The sequence below is a fragment of the Gavia stellata genome, chromosome 18 (genome assembly GCF_030936135.1).
Source record: "Gavia stellata isolate bGavSte3 chromosome 18, bGavSte3.hap2, whole genome shotgun sequence".
NCBI lineage: Eukaryota > Metazoa > Chordata > Aves > Gaviiformes > Gaviidae > Gavia > Gavia stellata.
Window position 1 is genome coordinate 14297012 of NC_082611.1, and position 25595 is coordinate 14322606.

The window sequence follows — 25595 nt, forward strand, 5'->3', positions numbered from 1 at the left end:
TGGAAAAAATGTTATGAATAAACCCAAAATCTAGTGTTCTGAGGGGCTTTCTTAGCAGTTAAGGACAGTGCCACAAGCATGATTTAGAACCCTAAGATTCACCACCAGGCAGGTGTAGACCCTTTTGAAAATTAAGTGCTTTTAATAATTTTATTTCTTGTTCCAGTTGTCTGTAAGGCTAAGTAGGGCAAAAGAATCAGAATTTTTAAGTTCCGGGACTATGCGAAACACACCCAGAAGTGAAATCTGGTCCATAGGATGATTTGGACCACTTTGTCTCCAATGTCCTTGGGAGAAAAAGGAAAGAACTGTTGTGGCAGCTCGCAGCTCCCTGGCAGCCGGACGCTCCCTGCAGAGCCTCCGCTCGACACCTCGGACATCTACCACTGCTACCACCTCTACATGGGGAAAAATGGCTGGCATGGCAATTTACCTGGCGTACTCATCCCAGTGACACTAGGCAGGTCTTAGACGGTGGTGTGGTGCTGGGCTGCACGTAGAAAGCCTCCCAGCCTCAGGTACAGTATCCCAAAACCCGCATGATGGCAAGGAGGCCATGTACAGCAGCTACTGCTCATTACTCCAGATAATGGCCAGAATTAACTGAAAGATTTTTGTAATATTCTTCAGGAACCTCATTCAATCTACCAATTCCTAGAAATGAATGGTATGAGCTTGCATTAAATCAGTCTGTCATTAGCTTGGCTTTCTTTATGGCAACTCATTAGGAGGTATTTCCTGCAAACTAGAAGCCAAAAGAACATCTAACAGACACAAGTTAAAATGCATTATGGTACACTAGCTCCCCTGCAGAGCTTGCCTGTATCTCACAGCATGCGACAGTCACAAGGTACAGACACAGGGTGACAGAATGGGAACCGCCATGGCTACGGACCCAGGCACAACCAGGATTCGCTCCACGGTGATTAATTCAGCTTGGTACTTTGAACAGGACAGTGTGGCCTTGTGTTTGCTGCTTTTGCTGATCCACGCCTCAGTTACCCCAGGGACAAGGAAACCGCGCGAAATAGGAGTCACGCAGTAAGGATGTCCTCCCTCAAAATGCAGGTCAGTGGGATGCGAGTCCAAATATTTCTCAATACTGTAGAGAGAGACACACATACCCAAGTAAATCCCTGCATCTGCCAGAAGTCCCATTGACTTCAGCAGAGATCTGGCCTTCACTGATGGTTAAGCCACCCTGAGCGTTTGGGTACTAAAGATCAGGGTCCTTATTATTTGTAAGGAAAACTGGCCTAGAGAAACAGTCGAGTTCCTGCGGAGAGCTCTGCAGTGTTTTGCAAATGTCAGATCAGACAATAATATAGAAAGCAATCGAGCTTGATCAAGCTGATGTCCATATACATATGTGTGTGTGTGTACACGTATATAAACAATCTTTTTTCCACACATGTATTTGCACAACATTCTAGAAAAAAAGAAGAGGGAGTTAAAAAAATTCAGAGGAAAGTAATTTGTAACATCCACATAGTAGGAGTTATGTTTTTTCCTCTGCTTTCTATAAGGAGCACACAAAGGAAATTAAAACAGTTCCACCAGCCCTTAGCAAGCAGCCTACAGCACAATTAAAATTGTTAGGAATTTTTTTTAAGGCCTGTATTTTTGTTATGCATTATACACAGTGAAGCTTCACTTACCCTAATGTCTTATCTGAAAAAACCACACTTGTTTGAAATGAGGTCATGTCCCTTGACATACGTTAAGTGATGTGAAAAGTCCCCATTTATTCTAATGCCCATTTATCCATGTTAATACCATTTGAATAAAGGAGGTTTCACAATACATCAGACTTTTCTTTTTTTTGATCAAAACTCAAAGTTAATTAAACCAAACCCTACAATACTTATGACTTTTTTTTATAGCTCAATGTGGTTTAGAAAAGGTGATGTTAATATTGACATTAATTAACGTCAATCTTAATGTACTATTACATTAATAGGTTGGCATATCATTCAGCCTAAGGCAATGTACTGTGCTGCTCAAGCTATTTATAACAAAAAGTATTTTAAACAGCTTTGCCCCCCCCCAAAAAAAAAAAAAATAAAATCAGTTTATACTAAATGTTGTTGCAGAATCAGATTCATCACCCTAGGGATTAAGAAAAAAATGAAAGACCAATTTAATGACAGGATTTAGTTCATTATTTATCTTCTAGCATGTAAATTATAGATTGTCATGAATTTTTCATCCTTTTGGTGCCCACTACCTAATTCATGCGAAAAACATAAGTCTGTGTTACAAAGAGCGAGCTCCCTGGCTCTGTGTACGAGAAACATCTCCTCTGCCTTTTGACAGACGATAATCTGTCAAAATGAAAAATTAATGGAGGCTCCCTTAATTCATCATCTTCTGCCTCTCTCCTATTAATGGCTTTTTTTTTTTAAACTTCTATAACTCTGCTCGCACTGAATAGAGCTGGTGGGTGGGGGGGTGAAGATAAACAGGTCAGCTGACTGCTTCAGCTTATGCAGTGCACTATAATTCAGCTGATAGATGGATGACATGTGTTATTTATTAAATGCATTGAGGAATCCTGTGGTTCCCAACACAGTCTGTGAGCATGCTGAGATAAAGCTTGTACCACATGTCTTACTGCTCTCAGCTTGGCCACAAAGAAAATTACTTTGTACAAATGATCATAAAGAAGTTACATGAACTAAGTGTGTTGCGCTACACACAACTCAAGCAATCCATGTAGCAATCAACAGAATAATTAGGATTCAGTCTGATTATAAAATGTATGTAAAAACAAATCAATCCCTCCCTCAAATTTACCTTTATTGAAATATTTTATGTTGCTGAAAAAAACCCCACAGGTCTTAGAGCACAAAAGGCATTTAAGTAGTGCAGAAACATGCCATTATAAATACACTTCATCCTTTTCCTAACGTTAAAATCTAAAAACGGAAAGCTGCACCAAAGGTTTTCTTCTTTTCACAACTCGTCTACTTTTGCATGTCTGACGCTTTACTATGGTTGTGACAAGATAAAGCCCACGAAAACCATGCCTCATCACAACCCGGGGATTCTGACAGTTGCATGACGTGACTGTTAAGGACAGAGGAGCTTTATGGAAATGGATCAGCCTACAAGTCAAATGAATATTTGCTAGAAATAGCAGAGGGGATTATAACAACAGAAAAGCATTTCCTTTTATAAAGTGCATGCAGTGCACATCTACACATGCTTTGAAAGAATCATCTTCTGCTATGGAAATCCCTACTTGAACATCCATTTTTAACACTACAGTAATATTGTGGGCTAACTCCAGAGCTATTTCACAGAAAAAAAAGCAGCCTGACTCTGTGTCAAGATAAGTGGTACTTAGAATTAACTTCTGAACAAGTAACCCACAAATTCCAGAAGAAATTAACAACCTATTACATATTTATTTTAACCTGCAGCCAAACAGGACTATTTTCATTGAGAACTTGCTGTCCCTCACAGAGCGGTATAAATATTGCAAACAAATTAATTTATCACAATAGCTAGAATATGATTGTGACACCGAAGCCTGGCCAATGTCTCACTGGTGTTAATGGCAAGATATCCACTGAATTCAACAGCAAGCCTTGAACCACATTTTGCAATTTCCTCAAACGGAGACTGCTTCATTTAGGTAGAGCCAGCTTGAAACCATAGAGACTTAGCCTGGAATGACAGAGGCCAAACTGACAGTCCCTGTTACTGAACCACGTTTACTATAGCTACAGCCTGCATGTCTTAGGCACTAAATAAGAGAAAACTTAATATCTTGTTCACCTGTGATGAGGAGAGTAAAAATGACACTTCGCCAGTTTTTCAAAATTATTAATTTCTTTGCAAAATGTCTTGGTTAAATAAATTAACTTTTGGAGACCCTCCCCAACCCCCAAAATAAAATCACAAAAACCTGACAAATACTGAAAAAATATTTCCCTACTGGAAACAGGAGTAACTTATCATTACCAAACAGCGTTGAAAGTGAATAGATTGAATCTGCACATTCAAAAATTGTTGCAAAGTGAAATGTCTTCACAAGAGTTACTGGTCAATGGATCTGGTACAAGAAACCTCTAGGACCAAAACTCGTTAAGATCTGAAAGATGTTCTGTAGCCTCCATGCAATAAGCTGGTCACCATTTACTTAATGTGTTCACGTTACAGAAACCACCATTTAAAAACAATCACTGTGCCACTTTTCTTTCTCAGTCTCAAAAAACATCCAACAGCTTTGAAGCCTGGAATACTAAAACATGCTAAAGAGAGCGCTCTCTCACCATGGGGCAAGGAGATGAAATTTTTATTGCTGCTCCCCATGCTGTACTTAGCCTGGAAACCAAACACCTTCCTCCAAAATAGCTTACCTGCTATTCATCTAAACTGGTTATTATCTCTCAATAAAGCATTACCATACAGATAAAACCACACCCATGCCGCACAGCTATTTGCCTTTAAAAGCTTGATGATGGAGAGTAATGCAAGGGGGAGAAACAGAATCATATTCCTACCTGCCGTGGGTCATAAAAGGAGGCCCCAACACCTTCTCTCTTGATCAAGTATTAAATCCTTCAGATACCTAAAAATTATTATGCTGATATGGTTGTTAAGGTCAAGGTTTAAAGTATAATGTGGATCTTAGAAGAAATTCTAGTGATTGATGTAACACATCAGACACTTACCTTGAAAAAGGTATTATTCCGCTGCCTCCACTTGAAGATAAAAAGTGGGGGAAAAAGAAGTTGCAGAACGGGTTAAATGACGGGTGGTTGTTCTCAGTGGTCAATGTTGCAATGAAATTACTGTAAAAAATAGCTACTGATATTGAAACTTGCCTGCAACATCTTCTGATCTCTCTAATATGTGTCCTCCAGGCAGCAGTTCTCTCCTCACCTCAGTAACCTTGTTACACCAGCTGGTTTCAAATATTAGCAATTTTCAAAATCATGTCTGAACAATGCTGTCTGTACACTCTGCATGTGAAGTTTCTGAAACTTTTCTGACAATGGAATGGGATCTCCTTGCATTTGCTTAGAGCCCAAGCCACTTTTGCACAAATCGCTCCTGTTTTTCCTCAAATTGTGTCTCATTATTTTTAATGGTGGCAGAAGGTTTGTGACCACCAAGCTTTTAAACAGCATTGAGAGAGTGACAACATTGAAAAATGGGCAGAATTTTGAAGAAGACACATAAGCTATAGAAATACAGGATGAACCATGCTTCATTGAAATCTTAGCTCACTACCAGCAACAGCCCGGGATTTTCCATAGCCAGTGCTTAGTAATGTGTATCAATTTATATGAAAGCTCCAATGCTTTATGAATAGCCTAGCTTTTACTTATGACAACAATATTATATATGTTCTATAAGCACGTTCATCACCAAGCCCATTACAGAACACTAATGTTAAACAGACGATTTGCCCAAATTCTAGGGAGTTACAGTTCAGAACATGATCGCTGCCACTGTAGGGCAGAAAAGAATAGACAAAGAGAGGCTATAGTATCTCCACACTCAAAGCATCTTTGGTGTAACCCCGGTCTCAGGATGGCAACAGGAGAACCTGATCACCCCCTTTAGCAGCCTCCTTTGTCAAGTTCACTCCCACAGAAGCTGAGAGGACAACAGAAATATCTGCTCTTTGTTGCTATGTTTATGCCTAGACAAAAGCAACTGAAACACAAAAGCATGACAAAAAGTAAATAGGAAAAAAAAAATTCTTCTATTCATATGACTGGAAAAATTAAGACTCAGTTGCACAAATATAAGCGACTGAGGCACAAAGGAACTGGGGATCAGGCCCTAGACAACATGCTTTTCAGCAGAAAAGTCAACTTTTTCAGATACTGGTCGAACTTTTAAAGAATGAACTTGAAATTAAGAGGGAGAGGCTGGGGAAAAGCAAGACCTGACTCAGTGTTGCATCAGTTCAGGTTTTTGCTGCTCTAACACCATAACATTGCCAGACAAGTTGTTTCACGTTCATAATTAGGATCCTTTACACCACTTTTACTACAATGTGACATAAACGACACTCTTAGAGCCCCTTGAGGTTTTTTTCATCCAGGTTACATTTGTTCATACCCTCATGCGTCCTCACTGGACTGATTTACAGTCGCGTGACTGAGAGCAGGATCAGACCTTCTCCCAAATCAGTATATATCCATGTGGTGTCCACAAGAATGTGTTTATGACTGAGATTAGCTTCATTAAAACACAAACTCATGGAACTAAAAATATGAGGCACCTGATTTTAGAATAAATTACCTTCATGAAGTTATGGTCTTTTCTTCGCACTGCAATATTCACAGGAAATTAATGAGGTTGTCAGATGAATTCTATGAAGATTTATGTGCTGATTAGGTGACATGTCTTAAAACAAAATAAAATAATAAAAACCTCTTCCATTAAAAAAAGCAGCATACTTAATTTGAATTCAATCTTTTATCAGATTACTTCTGTTTAGTGGCAAATAGTTCCTTTGTTTAAAAACCCTTCACAAAGGCAAAGCCTCAGGAAAATATTTTGTAAAAGTATTCTGAAAGTCAAAGTCATTTTGACAGAAATCAAACCAGAAATAATTTCTCCCTGAAGGAATCCTGCTTTATTTTAATGATGTCTGGATTGTTTCCATTTAAATAGTGTAATGGGGATTTTTTTAGAAATTTTGATTCAAACTGTCCGTTTTAACAATGATCTTTCTTGTAAGCTTAGTCAGTCATTTGTCATATACATTTTGTTCAAGTGGAGAAAACAAATATTAAAGGAAAACAATTTGACTAAAACCATCTTCCCTTCATTAAGGAGCTTTATGTTCTAATGTCTGAAAGTGAAAGTCTGCTTTAATGGCTGCTGGGAGCTGGGGATCTCTCTGTCAGACACTTACCAAGGCATTCTTTCTGGGTAATAGAGGCTATTTATGGGGTTTTTCATGACCTTTCTTCTTGGTACTACCAACAGAGGAATACTGTAGGCATCTCTTTTGCATCCACATATCTGCTTGCTCACGGATTATTGTCTCTATTGTTTTCTTCATTTTGAAGAAAAATGTTGCATGTAATTAAAACAAGATAACAGCACAGTACTGTGTGTTCTATCACACATCTAACCAGTCCCCGCAGTCATTACACATACTAACGTACATTACACTGTGGAGACAGATATATTGAAATAAAACTCCTTGGTTTATCATCTGGTGCATTACGAAGCCTGTCCCACACTCTGGAAGATGTTTCTTCAGTAAGACAAGTACTTTTTCATTTTTAATAGTACAAGACAGACCTTCTTCTAAAAGAAAAAAAACATCCTGTAATTGTTTACTCAAATCCCACAGTCTTTCCAAGTTAAATTGAAAGCCTATTTACTTAAACTAATCCATTTAATTTTGCATTGTAAGAACCAGACAGATTTGTTTTGATTCAGAACTCAGTTCCAGAAAACCCCTCTGCATAAGCTCCTGATTCTAAAAACATCTCCCATCTTAACTTTAAAAAGAACCACTTTGTGTGCAACAGAAGAATAGCAAAAAAATTGCTATTCAGGAATTTCTAACTACCAGTAGCGGTAAACCTCTAAAGAGCCACATCCTTTTAACTATACAGATGTATGCTCTAGCACCAGCTAGCAGACTCCCAGAGTCTCAAATTCCTGCATGTAAAACTAGCACCAGTCAGCTCACCTTTTAAACAGCATTCTCATGATGATTTCCTTTTAAAAAAAGAAGTGTTTGTACAGTGATGTACAGTGATTTACAAAATAATTGCTTTTGGTTTTCAAGTTTAAGAAGAAAATGTATATAGTGTGTTCCAATCCAAATACATTGGTATCATACTTTAAGTAGAAAACCTTATGCATTACTATTCTGTCAGAATTACTGTGAATTAATAGCCCTTCGTCTAATGACAATACTGGACCCAAGTAATGAGTGTCTCAACTGGACCCACATGCCCAAGGCCATGCAATTCCATGCTACAGAACTACAAATGAGTCAGGAGTTTGCTATGTGTCAGCAAGAAGCACTTTGATCTGGAGGTGGCATTTTTGCGTAACAGCACAACCAAAGGTTGAAAAAACAAGCTTCTGAAGCAACACTAGTGAGTACAATCTCCATTAAAGCAAAAACTGCTTAGCTAAGCTATCATATAGTTGAGCAGCACTGGGGATAATTGCTACTATGTCCTACTGCCCAAGTTTCCCCTATAGTTCCAATCTGATTGTTGAGAGCCACATATGATTCTGAAAAATACGTATTTCCGAAGGTTTTTAAGGTTGTACAGTCCAGCATACAAACGTTTCGAGACACTAGGTAGCTGGTTCCTTTTCAAACCCGAGTGAGGCTGTTTGTGTGTATATCCATAATGAGAAAATAATCTTAAATTTCATGAAATAACTTATCACGGAAGTCTATCTATCAAGTGAGGAAGACTCCCTGAGCTGGAGTCTCAGAGACCTGGGTACATAGCACAGACTTCTACCACTGGCTGTGATGAGAAGACGTCTGGCAACAATAAGCAGACTGTTACCATCACAAGGGATCAAGCGCTTAAAGTGTGTGTGTGGGTTGTTCACTGTCTCCCCATTCTCTAGTTCAGTGCTCAACACCATAATTGTCTCTGCATTTGCTTCTTCCACCTGCCAGGATAAGTCCTGCGCAGTCCCTGCAGTCTGGTGATGCAGCATGCTCAACACAGACAATTTCTGGACTGAATCCAGAGAGCTTTTATTTTATTTTCAAGTGAACATTAGAATAACCAGATGAGCATGGTTAGGCTTAACACCATTGCAAGTACTTGCCCATATCCCTGCTCTGTCCTCACCAGACCCCTCTGCAAGTTATAGCCAACAGACTTCATCCTAATTAAAGCTGCCGTTGCCAATTGCATGCAGAGCTTTGGTTAGGTGGGTCAAAGGTGCAACAGCCAAATATAAACAGGTTGGACATCTCTGAAGCAACTTTTTTTAATATATATATAAAAAATATCAGCTGCTGATTTATAAGGTGGACTCATGCCTCTCAAGTTTAAGACACAGAACAAACCCTAGCAATCGCATGCAGCTAGGGGCCACCTGGGTGCCTGGCAATAGCACATCTCACCCCCCGGGCAATGCTGAATAAACCACAGTCCCCACTCCCACAAGATTATCTGTAGGCTGGAATAAAGAAAGAACAATTCTGGCCCTATGAATATCTACTAGACAGACAGAAAGCCATATGTGGATTACTACGATTTGCTTTAGCTGTTCTTGCAAACTAAACAGGTTTGTCAGATGGCCATGACCTTGCACAGTCCCTCAAAGGCCAATAGCAGAAGCTACCTGGAGAACTCAGTGACTCTATTCCAACACACAGCCGCTGAGTATGGTCAGGCCGAGGCTTTTCAGAAACGTGCCTTGGGTTTTCAGGGAGCTGGAGAAGACAGATCGGTGATGTTAGAGCAAACCCCTCTGCCAATTTTTTAAACAAAGAGCAAACAAACCTTTCTAATTAAATCATTCAAATATTTTGTTTATCATGAGGAAAAGCTAATCTCCTCCTTTCCTCAGACTTCTGTACTCTTGGACGCAGCTGAACTATTTTTCCCGAAAGTTCTCTAAAACATTTAGCCTGAAGCAAATATTTGCATAAAAATTTTAGTTTGAATAATTAAAACCTGGCAAGTGAAAATGCCAAATGCTGGACTACCTTAAGAGTAAGCAGTGTTACCAAGTCCATCTGTAACAGACACTTGCATAACATTTTATGAAACCCTTTAGGATAGAAAAAGCTTGCACTTTCTCTGCTGACATACTAATAATTTTGTATATGAAAGTGCTACTTCAAAGTCAGAGACGCCACTGATAAAAAGCAAACAAGGACCAGAAAAGATCATAGCTCTACTTCCCAAACATCATAATATAGTTGCTGCACAAACTGTGTGTGTGAAATACCTCTGAGAAAAGTGGAAGTGTAGTCTATTTTTCAGACAGCAGTCTACAAAATAGAGGCACTTTTGTTTGCATTTATAAAAAATTTCATGAAAAACAAGTTTGCAATGGAAAGACTTTAAGTTAAATATTTTTTATTTGAGCAATTATTCTATTAAATGCACTTATGACTTGATTTCTAAGTGAACAATCAATCAGATGTTATATGTATAAGATGCATCAGAATAGTATGTATACAGATAGCTCTTAATACATCAGTGGAAGTTACTATAGATTACCTCAGCTTATTAATTAATGGACTCTAAGCCACTGACTAATCTTTTATTAGGACATATAGGAATAACTTATTTATATGCTGAACATTCCGTGGATGAAATGAGTCAAAAAAACCCCAAACCAACAAAAAAAAACCCCAAACAAAAAAAAAAAAAAACAAAAAACAAAAAAGAAGCTGTAGAGAAAGACAGGATAAGGGACAGGGTTTATAACCCAGCCCTCCCCCCAGAATTATAGGTTCTCTTTAAAGATGGGTTAGATAAATATCTTTCATGAAAAGCTTAAATGTCTTGCTGATCCTGCCTTAGGATAGGGGGAGGATTAGTCAACCCCCCTGACGCTGCCTTTCATCAGAACTGTCTATAATGCTATGTTTGTAAAATGTTAGGGATTATCTTGGCAATAAGACTGTCTCCTGTTAGAACAAGACCTTAAAGAGATGAATTAATGACTGACTAATTGGATAATAGAGCAAAGAATGGGTCATGTTCTGTACTGAGGTCAAGCTCTGGTCCTGTTTGGGCTAAGCAAGTTGGCATAACACTGCATTACAGCTAGCTCTTGGCTATACATATTGAAAAGTTGTGGCCAGCATGGTGTTTGGTAACTTGATCCTTCAAAGGTCATCTTCTAACATGATAAATGCCAGTAGTGAGGACAGGCCCTAACTGCTGTCTGGTGCGCTGAACACTGTTCTGAGATAAGCACGATGAATTCCTGCACTTGTTGGTTACAAATATCAGCTAGCTGTTTGATGTGCTGTGACAGTATGGGAGGTGACCTTTCCCCTTGCTTGCTCTTCTCATCATCTGCTCATTGATACAGCAGCATCTGACCGCAGTCTGAAAAGGAAACAGCACTTACACCATGTAACAGCAGCTGCTACAGCCTGCACTCAGAGCAAGCCATGCAAGAAGTACCCACTCTGGATGCCTTGCTGCTCAATCACTAACATAGCAGAGGGATGCTTTTGATCCAGTACAGCAAGAGATCATTTCTGTTGTCATGCCCCAGAACAGGCACGTGTCTTTAGTAGGGTCTTCAGGCTTGACCTACTCTCAGAGAGAGCAAAAGCCTGACCGCACACCAGGATGTAACCCCGGCTGCCGCAGAGGGGTAGGAGGGCATGCCCCTCTCAGGCTGCATTTCACCAAGGGTGCAATTAACACCCAAATGACTTCAGGGGAACCTCTCTCATGCTATACTCATCCTTTCAAAGTCTTAGTGGGAGACTCCCTTTTCAAACTTCCAGTCCCAACCCATCCAGCCTAAACAGAGCTTGGCCTTGAGCATCCTTGAACAGTTCAAATACGACCCTGCTGTCAATATATTTTCCAGTTAGTCACAGACAACACCATGGAGCCTAACTCATCACCTCAAGGTCTTTTTCCAGACTGAGACAGTCTTTTTGCAAAGATACTCATTTGACAGACTTAGCCTTATAGTAAATGTTCTGGATGGACCTCAGGAGGTGATCAATGCGTTCCTCTATCACAGTGCAGGCTCTGCTGGCCTTATAAACACTTAGGTAAGGACACAAACAAAATAAACATTGCTGCTGTGCCATTATTTCTTCTGTTTTCAAGAAACCAGAGCCTTGGTGCGGCTTTTTATTTCTTACAGTCACCTGATTGCATTTAGCCTTTTACTGCTTTAGTGAACTAATTTTCAATCAACTTAAAAACAAATTCCAAATGCAGGGTCCATAATTAAAAAGAAACAGAGTTAATCCTTTGTGACAATCTGAGTCCAAAATTATGCTTCTAAATTATTCGGACAATCATTTGGGGGGGGCTGGGGGGGAAATCATCTCTCTCCCAAGCCTGATTACATCAATGCTCTAAAGAAACATTTCTTCCTTAGGTCTCTGATTTCCCTGGTGGCTGTGATATAAACCCTGAACTTCTTAAATGTCACTTAATTTATATGATTTTTCTGTTTACCCTTTTAAAATGACAAGTTGTTCTGTAGTATTTATGTCTGTTTGAAAATTAGATATCATGGGCAATCCAGTGCTGCAGTTGCATTTCTGTTAGCTTAAGCTTAGTAAGCACTTACCATAAAAAGAGAAAATAAAAATATGCCTACTCTTACTTTTTCAGTCTTTCCTTTTTGCTACAATGTCCACCAATTTAAAAAAAACCCTACTCATTTAGCTTTTTACATGTTGTTTAATAGTATAAGAAATTTAAACTCATTATTACTTTGCCTTTGGTGAGCAATCGAAGAAGTTATGGGCCTGCTTTTAACTCTCCATTGCTGACATGGGTTAATTAATTTCACTCCAGCATGTGGTCCCCAGTGAACTCCCCTCATGTGGCACCACCTTGCAGCGGGCAGTGGCTTGCAAACATCATAATCTTTTCAGAAGACCTTCTGACAGTAATGAAATTAAATTGACCTGTGTTGCATCTGGTCTCTGAATTAAGATGGCAAGATTTGTAGGCATCCATTTTGAGTGGAGAAGCATAGCCCAACTCCCCAGATCATGCTGAATTTTAAACCATCTCTTTTTTCATGTACTAATTTTACAGTCTTTCCAAAAGGCCATCCCCATTAACACAGGAAAAGCAAAACAAGTTTATCATACTAAACAGGCACATATGAGTTACCTCTGTGTTTATAACCTGTGTTTATAGCTAATTTATATCAGTGAAAAAACGTGACTAAATCTTGAAATTAACTTACTTAGCAAAATACTTTTAAAGAATTGTAGAGAACTCCCACATTCTAGTTGAGTCTGGGAAGATTCATACTTCAATCAGGAAGAGAATTTATTACAATAAAATGTAAAAAGACCTTGTTATTCTTTCCTAAAGAGACAAGCCTTGTGTTATTGCACTGTCTGTATGCCTCTAATAACTTTTCAGACTAACAACATATTTTAACTAAATTTATAGGATAGTGGGGATTTCAGAGATGGGCATTCCCAAAGATTTGGAAAAGAAGGGACTAAACTGACCCACAGAAAAGCTCTCTTTGCAGGGCAAGGTTGCCTCTGAGCCCCAGCACAGTACGAGATGCTGAAGGAGCCATGTAGAAGAGCACCACCAAAACTACACATTTCATAAGTGAAGCTCTTCATGAAACTATGTTTTTGAGCACATCCACGTTAATGAATTAATCCTGCTTCTTAACTGGATGGTGAAGTTCAGTCTTTGCACCACAGAATCCACATATCTCTTATTAGTGCCCAAAGCCCTTGTATGTTCTTGATTTAGACTTCTTGCTGCATTTTCACATCTAGGCTATTCTTGATTGCTACAGATTCTTTTTGAAAACAAAACTAGAGGTTGTCTGATCTGACAACCCAAATCACCCTATGATTTTGAGCATCTTCTGTCTATTTGCACACCTAAACCAGTTACCTTGCTCCCTGAGATTTCCTGATTGCTTTTTGTTACATTATGTTTTAGTTGTAAGACCCTGGAAAAAGGACTGCCTCTTCTTTTCTCGTTCATTGAGCTCTGCTTCAGAACTGGACTTCAAGGTACATTAGCAACAGCAGACAGTCCAAATGCTGCCATTGTATCTAATTTAAACACAGAGATGATGGTTAAAACCACAACTGGATTCTGTAGTGTTCTAGGGATCAATAACCTGTAAGAACAAGTAAATCTCTAAAACCGTGAGCTAGAAGAAAACAGTTTTTGATAAGCTGCATCTTCTAAAATAGAACCAAAACCAAACTGTCACAAATACTGGATGAAAACACAAGGCGTAAACTTAGGATCAGAAAGATCATTCGTGTGCTTCTTTCTTAGGTCAGTGATTGCTGCTATCAAATCTCAGGCTAAAAGAAAACAGGTTCTTCCCCATCTCTCCCTGCAATTTAAGACTCAAACTAACAGAAATTCCCTCCAGTGCCAACCTCTTAATTCTACTTGATTACCTGCTATATTAATATGATGATTTGCTCATTTGAACCCATTGATCTGTTGATTCAGTTTTAATTGCAACCTTGATTTGATCACTGTGTTGCTCCATTCTTAATTACCTCAGAGATACTACCTAAGATTGGCTCAGTTATATGCTGGTTTAATTTCATAGCTCCTTGCTTATCCTAGGTTGTTAATCCTTAAGTAGGACACCAGACTGCAACACAGCTCACGAATGCAAAGAAAAAGTATTTGCAAGCCACTGGTGATACTTTCAAATGAGTACCCAAGTCATTCACTTATTAATTCTGGAAACCATCGTAAGCCCCTTTTATTTAATTATTAAGTAGGGGGCCTAAAAGAGCTGCCTGAACCTCAACATCTTTGGGAATGCATTTGCAAATTAGACTTCCACTTTGGGATTCAGGGGTAATCCCAATTTTAGGCAAATAATTCTGAATTCCTTGAGCAGGAATCCCAAGATTATTATTCCTTAAAAAAAATAAATAAATAGAATTTCATTTGATGTAATTTTCATTCATACTGAATTCTTACATGACCCTCACTTAACAGAAAATTAAGATTTCTGCTGAAAGAAAAAGGAGAGAAAGGAGATGAAGTCTGATAGGGGACATCTGTTGAAAAAGGACCTTCAAGGTCACTTTATTTGTGTAGATGTATATGAAGAGCCAAACCCCCGAAAGGGCCTAACAGGAGTCATAATTAACTTTCATTGTCTCAAACCCGAGGGCAGAAAGAAATTGAACCAAGGGTAAGAAAAGAAAGGTCAGAGATAAAGCTTTGCAGAAAATGTCACATGCTACACAGGAATAGCATGCCTACGTATTTGCCAGTTTTGTGAAAAGGCATAAATGCTCAGTTTTCACCTGTTGAACATAAGGGGAAGGCGGAAAATAATAGTGGAGAATAAAGCAATGGGAATAAAGGGCCTCTGAGAGAGCAAGATGACATCCAGTTTGCCTTTTCACCTAAGAGATCTAAAAAACATTAGCTAGTACTAAGGTGAAATTTTAGAAGTTTGAGAACTACCAGCCTTCCAGGAACACTAAGCTATTTTGGGAAGCACCAAGGAACAACCTCTTACAAATTTTAAGGCAAGAGCTACAGCACAGTTACTTATTCTTCCAGCTGCAGGAGATCTAGGCAGCACACACCTCTCTTTGCACTTGCCTTCTGTGAATAATTCAATGCCCTAGTTTGCTGGAAAACCAGAGAAACTGGACTCTCTCTGAAACAATATACTAACATGTATGTCTTCATGTGGTGAAAAATGGAGTAAAATGGTATTTATTCGTTTGTTACATTAACCCTGTGGCTTTCGCTCAGTCATATAACTTGGTCTTCAGGGCTTAAGGCCGTTACTCAATTACAAGAGATGAAGGTGAGATCTAAGGTAGTAGCAGCTTATGACACAGGCTTAACACAAGATTTCTAAGCTTTCCTCTGCCAGACCTGCTTTTGTCTGTTCCAAGATACGCAGTGTTGCAGTAGACAGAACTCAGCTCCATTTGAGCATGGCAGCACCTGTATTGCTTCACGTTGTAATCCTTCAATAGCACAATATGTCTTGTTAACAGAGTTCATGCTGCCATTAATTCAAGGGAGAGGCACCCACTTGCAGCAGGACTGAGACTGGCAGTCTCTGCTTTGGAGATGTTTGGGCTCGTCAATAAGCACAAAAGACTGCCTGCACATTTTCTGTGTCAGGTCTGCCTCTTACTCTGTTTGTACCCTGGCTGGCATAATGGGGTCTCTAGGCACTGCATTACTAATAATAACTTCAAAGTACTTTTTAAAGTTTAAGAGTTGAGCTTGAAAACAACTCCTAAACGTGACACCTTTTAAAGATAGCAGTCAGTGGCCTACAAAATATTGACAATTGCGGTACTCGGATAAGTAAACAAGTCTCTGTGGATTTGATAGCCCGATAAATATCCATTATTGCTTGTTGCCAGGCTATGTGCCTGAAAACGAAAATGAGGATAGAACAGTTCTTAATGGCTGATAGCAAAAATAATCGAGTCTTATCTAAATCAAACTTTATTGGCCTGGATGAATTATTTTTGGCCTCCTGTAATCAAAGCTGAAAACTCACCTGTCAGGCACAGTATGGTAAAACTCATTAGAACCTCACCATGTGCTGTTATGAAATTGCTCCATATGGCAGAGTATGATTATTTATTTACTAGATTCAAATATAGGCCGGTTTCAGAAATATAAAAAAATATTATTTTCAAATTCCTTTAAGGCAAAAGTGTATATGCTGAAGTTATACACTTCTGTAATGGAAATGTTTCACTTGTACAAAGAATTTCGCCTTGTGCAGCAGTGAAGCTATTGATCAGGCAATTGGCAATCCTCAAGTGTGAGCGCTCATTAAGGCAAAGGTATATGAATCATTTTTTAATGACATCTCTTTGCTTTCAGCAGCTTAGCATGTGTCCTGGTTTCAATGGATGCACTGTAATTTAGGCAAGCTGTCTACAGACTTCAGCCATTACTCTTACCATATGTTTTCTTCAAAAATTACCATGCACTGGGGCCTGCTAGCTGCATTCATGTAGCGAGGTGCACTCTCTCTGCTGCATCAGCACGTTAACATTACTTGAAAAAGCAAGAGTAATGTGCTTATTATAAAGAGAAATTCCCAATTAGCAAGTTTAGTGCATGTGTGTTAACTTGGATTAAATACATTCCAATTATGGGCAGCTCATTATTAAAACTACAGCCAGCTGTTTGCCAGAAATGTGAGATCTGGTAAACAAGCCTTTCCCTATTCCCTTGCAAAAGATCCCAGGTTATTCTTCTCATTGGTTCCCAAATAATAAGTGCGAATACTGCAGTAAACTGCTCTGCCATCCCACCTACGTGTTTCAAAGCAGAACAAATGCCAGACAGGGTGATGAGTTGGTTAAAAACCACAGAAAATTAGAATTCAATGGCCAGAAGAGCTTGGGGGCTCACACACGATTTCAGAAACAGGCTGCTGCCAACTTCCCTTGCTAAGGACACCAGACCGGAAAAAACGTTGTATTGAAACAGGAAAGATTTCATCCTACTAGTTCTATGTATTTTGATAGCCTTGAGTCAACTGCCTCTGATGTGCATGTCTCAACTTTGTTATGCTAAACTGTTATACCATTCAGGTGTCCCAGTTACTGGGGGCGTTCCACAGTGGGACCAGATTATAGAGAAACATATGTGCATTTTTCTTCAGCCTTAAACAGTGAGTGTTTTAATAAGTGGATACAAGACCAAAGAGTTAGAAAAAGATGAAAGATACAAGTTATGGTTCCTGTTAAACCCTTAACTTCATTGTATTGTCTAAAAAATATCTAATTAAAAATACAGCCCACATTTTCAAGTTATTCCAGTATCCAGTTATTTCAATGGAAGTTAACTACTGAGGTAGGATTTAAATACCTCTGGATTGCAAAATATCTTCAGAAGTTTCAAAATACGTCAGTTGTAGAATTAGAGGATTTTTTTTTCAGAGCCTTATTTTTAAGCATACATTTCTGGGAGAATGATGCTACTCCAAGAGGTGACCAGTAACATTAACTTTTGTACTATTACACTTGCAGGAAAACAGTGACACAGCTCTCAGAGAGCACCAGCAGTCTGGGGGGGGAAATCTGTTAAGTTTGACTTTTGTTCCAGCATCAACCAGAAAAATTAAAAAATCCAGAATCTGTTCCCAACTGCTGATACAACCAAAGCAGAAAAACAAAGAGCCCCTCTCTATCACTCTGTCTAAAATCAAGGAGGACGGTGACTGCAAGGCTATAAACAAACACGTGCAAGCAGTAGGCTAAGGCACCAACTGAGGGCTTAAAACCCCCCCCGTATCATAAACAGCAACAAACAACAATGCCTACTTTGATGTCTATGCTCACTTGAAGCTCAGCTAAATCCAAACTTTAATTTCTAGAAAAAGAATTTATATTTCAGACCTAGGCCTGCAAAAACAGCCCAGCTGGGGCTGCACGCGCCAAGCTAAGCAGTCCCAGGATGCTGCTGCTGTTTGTTAACAGGCCTTTTAGGTCTGTCCTATTTTAATTACATTTGGACATCAGCAAAATCTAACAAAAGAAAAGGAGTAGATGCAATTAAACCACAAAAAAGAAAAAAAGTTTTTGCTCGTATAGCATATTTCATTGCTGATTTAAATGGACTCGCTGCCAGAGGGGACACATGCCCCGCCAAGGTGCAGGCATCAGCATGGTGCTCAGGTGACCCACAGCCATTGCACCAGTCCAGAAGTCCCAGCCAAAAGCAGGGAGATGCTCCTTCGTTATTCAACCACAGAAGAAAACTAAGAACGTATTGCAGAGTCCTATCCTTAGCATCCAGCTGTTATTCTTCATGGCTTCCTTGTCCCTGCACGTGAACTGAGAGTAGCATTTAGCATGCCAAAGAAACAAGTGGAAGCTAGACGGACCTCTGCATTGAAATCTTATGACAGAGATAAGCACGGGACATTTTAGACCTTACGTGAGGAGGGAGCAACTTCAGCTGTCCCCAGGTGTAAGCACTAATCCTGGTCTGAAAAAAAGTACTCTATTTCAACCAGGGGACAGGTTAAATAGCATGTGGGTATGACACAGATGCAGAGTCTGTCTTGAATTATGGCGATACCAATTCCTTGTTTTATTCAAACAAAATCCCCACAGGCAACCAGTATTCTTTCCCAATCCAACAAAAAAACCAATCCAAGTTAGTGATAACTGAAACAGAAGATACATCTGAAAGACACATCTACACCTTGTATGAATCTCTTTATGCTATTAAGCAAAAACACTTCGCAAAGCTAGAAGAAAGAGGATAATTAAGGACCATGAGGAAATACCACTCATAAAATCATAGTACTTGTAGGCTTATAAAAAAGGAAAAAACCAGTTGTATCAAATATGGGCCAAAGATAGAGCAACCGGAGGGTTAGAGAAGAGGTAATCCCACTGTAGGCAGTCACATACTTTCGCACTGTCATTAGGAAATTCTGTTCAGTAGACAAAGAGTTTACTGGCTCAAGGTATACTGCTACAAAGGTTTTCAGCATTGTTTGTGCATAATCTACGTATAACATTCAACTTGGGAATGAGATATGATGTAGAAAATTGCCTTTGCAGTCCTTGAAGCCAATAATTTAGCTCTGCAACCTTAATTTATAAGGGAAAAGGATGGGAGTTGGAACACGAATTTGGATCACTGTCAGATTTAGGAATGAAAGTAATTAATGCTTCTGTGAAACTCCCCTGATAGTTATTTTTGGATCCAAAATCTTTAAAGAAAAGTTTTAATTTAGGGGCAAAAGCTCATTATATTCTCAAAAGAATTCTGATGTACTAAATCATTCTGCCTCCAATTCATAGCCCCACATTCCCTCTATACATACAGCTCCTTCACTGATAAAGCTGCAAATTATTTTCCCCTTAACTGCTGAAACTTTGATTTGCTCTCTGAGTTGTTCTGAGCTGAGGCTGCTTGCCCTCATATTCAAGGCTCTTACTATTACCATGCAATGATGGTGACCAAAGTCTTTCTTTTCACAATAGCTCAATATTTTCTGCCACCTGCCACACCCCCATCTTCAAATTTCCTTACAACTTCTCCCAAGCAACTAACTCAGAAATAACCTGCTCTACAACACTCCTTGACTCCAAACCATTATTAACTGTTTTTTCTCACTGTAGTACCTCCAAGACAACATGGAGGTGTTAAAAAAATTATTGAGGTGACAACATTATCTGATTGCCACCTGTGAATTTCACCGCTCTGCTTCTTCCAACTCCCCCCTTCATCAATTTATAATTTTACCTGACATTTTTTAATCTTGGATTGTATGTTGCTCCCAACTGTAAAACACTCAGCCCATATTTGGTGCTATTATGATATATTAATAATAAAGGACAATAGAATTGTACTCCTGGGGAAGGGATAGGGAAGGACTTTAGTGATTTTCAGGCTGTGGGATTGTTTTTTTATTTTAACCTGTTCTTTAATGCCCTCTGTGACTAAGTCCCAGATTATACCAACCAGACAGAAATCAATATTTAATCCTACTCCAGATTGCTGAATCCTTCAGCTATGGTAGTTCTGTAGGATTCTTCATTTGCACTTAACAGCTACAGTACCAGGGATCAGCACAGTGTCTGCTAAAGCCAGTGGAAAGGTTCCTGTTGGCTACAATGGGTGCTGAAACAGGTACTTGGGCAACTAAATAGAGCAGTGAGTTGAGTAAAGGTTTCATCTATTTACTTATTTTCCCTTATACAAAAATCACCTTTCCTCTTTAGTTATTTACATTCTCCAAAGCAAGTACTTATGACAGACAGCTGCAAACAAAACCCAAAGGTTTTGGAGCTGAAAAGCAAGCAGCTGTGCTTTGACACATCTATTGGCATGGGGACGTGTTTTCAGATTCTCAGTCAAACCTACGAGTGCTGTTCAAGGTTCACACAGGGATAACTGCATTTTGAAAGCTTCCAGCCAGCACAAACGCTAGGGCCTTATCCATGTTTTTAAGCCAAAGGGACTATTTACGTGAGCAAAGTTAAGCACTGAGCAAGCCTTCACAGGTTTGTGCACCGATATTATAATCACACACATGAACAGAATCATTAATTGCCCTAATTCCTTGGCTATTTTGGTAAGAATAATGAAAGGAAGATCATGTACATACTTCAGTATTAGCTTAGTCTCTTCAGCTGCCACTGATATTTCTTCTGAATTAGAAATGGTAGTCAATGTTTGCTAAAAAGGATGGCCACACCATTCTCATTGTTAGCCCCTGAAGAATGCATTACTTCAAAAAATCTTATCTCTAAGATTTGGGGTTTGATAAATGGCTGTCTTGGAGAAATGCCACTAAGCATTTCACTCTGCTGCATATATTTTTTTTTTTAAAGTAAGATTTCCCCGCCTTGTTTTAATAGGCTGTTATAACAAACCATGAAATTAAATGCCTCCATTGGGGATCCATAACTTAACATAACAACAGTGTTTCTAGCACTTGTTGGAACTATGAGGAAAGTTAGAGGGTGGTATAATAATGAGTGTAACATTTTAAAGGACTACAGAATCGTCACTATACATTTACTGAGCTCCCATAGTTAACCCATAAATTAAAAGCATATAAAAGTGATAATAGCTGAATTTCTAAAGAAATTATTGACACTTGGTGAAATTATCACTTTGATGGAATTAACCTGTGATCTGCTGGGAAGTGTAAAAGCACTCAAACCTTGGAAGCATATTGATCTCATAACTGACCCTGCTTTAAGCAGGAGGTTGGACAACATGACCTCCTGAAGTTCCTTCCAACCCAAATTATCCTATAATTCTAATAATTTCTACTAATTTTTGCTAGGTACCTGTAACGATCGATATATTAAGTACGTAGCAAGAACAGATCACTTTCTTCCTGCTTGCATAACATTACAAAATCTCCAGTGCAAATTAATGAAAAATTGAAGGCTAAATTCTGTGTGATTGTGTGCTTTCCCCACCCCAACCTGACCTTTATCAAGTGATAACTACCAGTGATGGTTGTGATGGCTGCACCCTGCCCAAAGTGGATTTGGGCGAGACAGATGATAACACAATAGCCAAGTGCTAATTTGGGCAATGCGCCCACCTAACCACAGTGCTGGTCAATGTAAAATCTGTGGTTGGTATGTAAATATGACTGAGTCAATCATATTAGCTCTTATAAATAGTGAGCAGCCCAAGAGCCCTTTGAGCTCTCCTGCATGGCAGTGGGCTGCATGCCAGGATTTCTCCTTGAGTCGGAATGCCTCTCAAGGTTACTGCTCGAGGTTGAGAGATTCCTTGCTGCAACAGATTCTTGGTTAGTAACTAATAGCATGCTGAAACTTTTGAAACCTTAACTAAGTGATATAAAGGATTGATTGTGCATATATAATCCTTTAGACATAAACTGTTGACCAAGTCTGCGACTAAGTCTGGATCTAGCCGCACTCCTCTCTGAGAAGTTTAGAACACAAGGGAGTCCTTTCTGAATCTCATGACTCAACAGGAGGGTCTACCTGACTGTTTTGCCTGATCCTGTCTTCTGTGCAGTAAAGAACCAAGTGTACCTTGCCATCGAATCTTGTTAAACGCCTGTCACATTTACCATTGAATTTTGTTAACTCACTGTTTTATATCAATAAAGCATATTGTTGCTTCTCTTTTACGAGTGAAGTGCACTGTATCACTCCCATCCACGACACTCTGCCCAATGTAAACTACCTCTAATAATGGGAATTGACATGTGCACCCCTCTCTAGGTTTGAGGAGATGCATATGGTCTGATTTATAGAGGCGTTAAGCATCTACAGTTCCCAATGAAATTTATTTTCTTTCAAGAAAGGAGGGAAGTTCTTCAATCAAGCAATCCGCATCTCCCAAGACCATGATTCAGGAAAACTTTTTTAAGAGCACTCACAGCTCTGTGTGCTCAAGTGTCTTGTCCAGATCCAAAGCCTTGCTCAGTGTTCAATCCTTCAAGACTCCAATAAAGAAATGATCAACATGAGTCACTTCCAATCTTTTGTCATTCTGGTTTATTCTGAATCACATGGAATCCTCTTTGAGTTTTGTATAATTCTGTATTGTTCTTTAGTTTGCAAGTTCTTAAAGGACAGTCTGTCATTTACTAGCTTTGTACAGCTTTCTAGTTTCCAGCACTGTGGCCATTTCAGACTACTTGTTTTTACCACAAGAGAAGTCTTACAATTTGTTATGAAAGAGTTAGGAAGATGCCTACCTCCTCAATGAAAAAGAGAGACACATTACAAAAAAACATTTTCACAATGACTAGAATTTGACAGACACGGAAACTGCCAAGTTGTAAATTTAAGTAAGTCACTTGCAGGAGTGAGATTAACTAAAGCAAAATCATGGACAGTGCTTATTTATTTAGTTAGATTCTGACAGGGAATAGAACCATCACATAGAGCACTTCCACCAGCCCTTAAGTACCCTGGAGGGAACAGGATTTATTTTGACACAAATCTCTGAGTAAAAAAGAATAATTGAGGGAGCCACAAGAGAGGCCAAAAATGTTCCTAAAAAGTCTAGAGCAAATCTATTGTTACCACAGGGAAAACTGAATGCTCATTAATTAGTGTTGCCAAAGACCTATCAACACTATTGGAAAGAAACATTCATTTTCTTGACGTAAAATATAAAGCTAGGTTCAAAGGAGTTTTTCTGTAGTGGTGGAAATTGGGATTAGCATCAGTGACTTAATCTGAGCCTAGTCTCTCTGCCCATCTGGATGTTAGTTAGGTATTACTGGCATCCTTAGTCTACAGCAAGGTCTTTTATATCTTCTCTTGGTCCTACTCCAGGAGAGCTCACACTGTTTCCACAGGCAGTGCTTGTGCCATCTGATCCCAATGAGCATGAGTATCTTAGCTAGCTCTGCTAGCTTATTGAGCTAGCAGAGTTTGGAGTGGCAGGAGTTTGTGCTTTCAGATCTAAATTTAAATACAAAACCCAACAACAGATAACCTTGATGATTTGGAGAGGATGTGGGAACCCTGAATGTACAGACAACTTGAGACTATACCTCAAAAAGATGTTAGTTTAGGGTATCAGTACTCCTTCCACTGAGGGCTGAAAAAGAACAGGAAATCGCATCTAAAATATTTGCACAGTCAACTGTGACTTAAATCCTGTTTGGCATCACATTAGGGTAGCGTTAGGAGGGTGAGAAAAATCACCACTTGAACTATGCACAGGCCCCCCTCCAATTTAATACCTGAAGTTTTCAGGCCATCTAAGGAACTGCCCATCACCAAGCACAGCAAACTGATAGCAGCATAAAACGACAGCTACCGCTCGCCAGTATGAAGAATAAATAATGAGTAATGGCTAAATATTAACACACACACTGTTTAATTAAATGACAATATCGTTTTCTTGTAATCTTTCTCTAACTCTGCTGGAAGAGTACAGTGTTGACATGATAATTTTATAAACTTCCTTGACAGTTCATGTTAAACCACCCTCCATTACCTTAGATTGATAATTGGCACTTACAAAGAAAACGAAATGTCTGAGAAATTCATTAAAGATGCCAAATATCTGAGAAAACCCAGTGCAACGGTTAAGTTATCTAAAATCACTGTGTAAGCAGCTAAAAGGCTGTTTTCTTTTTAAATTCTAAAAAAAATCCTACCCCTGAGTCATGACTTCATATTATATTTTTAATGCAATGGAAGTGAAGTTACTGCAAGACAGATTCAAGTCTTCCTTCCATCAGCTGATACTGGCAGCAATTTCAATTACATCAATCAAGTTACAGTATTTGGCTTTAGATCTACTCTCCCCTCTTTTCACCTTCCTCCAGGAAATAGCAAATGGAGAGAAAAATCTTATTTCTACAGATAGTCCCTTAATAATCTAATACAAAATAATCTTGTCAGAAAGCCTTCTTTGGAAATGTTCAAGTGATCTGTTTTCACTGTACTGGTCATTTCCTCCTCACAGTCTAAGCACACAGACCATGCAGAACCATCCAATGAACTGCAGACACCCTTCTCTTTAATGTACTTCGGCATTTAAATTCCCAGTGGCTGTTCTATCTATGTAGTTTAAGCTGATTGAAAAAGCAAAAACATCGTTTAATTACAGTAAGTTGCTAAATATCTGAGCAAAGGAAGTTCTTGATGATACGCCAAGTATCTTGGCCTATTCCTCAAACCAAGCCAGGCTCAGGAAAAAGTAAGAAGAAACTAATGAGGAGTAACATCTCCTTTATAAAAATTACTCTTGCTTGGCCTTTCACTGCTGAAAGGAGACTGAAGAATACTTGTAAAAATTATTCTTTTTGCTAACTACACAGACTCATAAAGAATAATTTTCCAAAGCCAGCTAATGTGGACAGAAGGTAAGGAGACCGCTCAGCAATTAAAAATTAAAACTTCTAATTTAATTGAAACATGGCCTGATCACAAAAACATTTGTGACCAGATCATCCCCTGATATCAGCTGCCATCCTTTGATGATGGACAGACAACTCTTTTCTATACCGGCTGAAGATGAGGCTTATTTTGACTTGACGTTACACCACACATTAGGGAGCACATTCAGTAGCAAGCCCTTTGCCACAATAATACAGTGACATTCTGGACACAAAAGTGGACAAAGGACAAGACAAATTTGTCAACTGTCTGATATTCTTGATCACATTACAGTCTTTTATTGTAATAAGAAATACTAGTTCAATCACAGATATTCAAAGTAGCAAAAAACCCATTTACCTTTATGTGCAAATGAAATGACAGAACCTGATCTCTGTTCAACTCTTTCATGACTGATTTTTTCAGTTTCTCTTACTCTCAGAGGATAAAAAGAATTAGATAAATTAATTATCTTACCTACAAAAGAACATTTTATGAAGCTCACTTGCTTCTTCTGATTGAAGTTGGATACTTGGTGTATCAAACAATTCAGTGATGGATTAGAGATGATCTTCTGCTATCA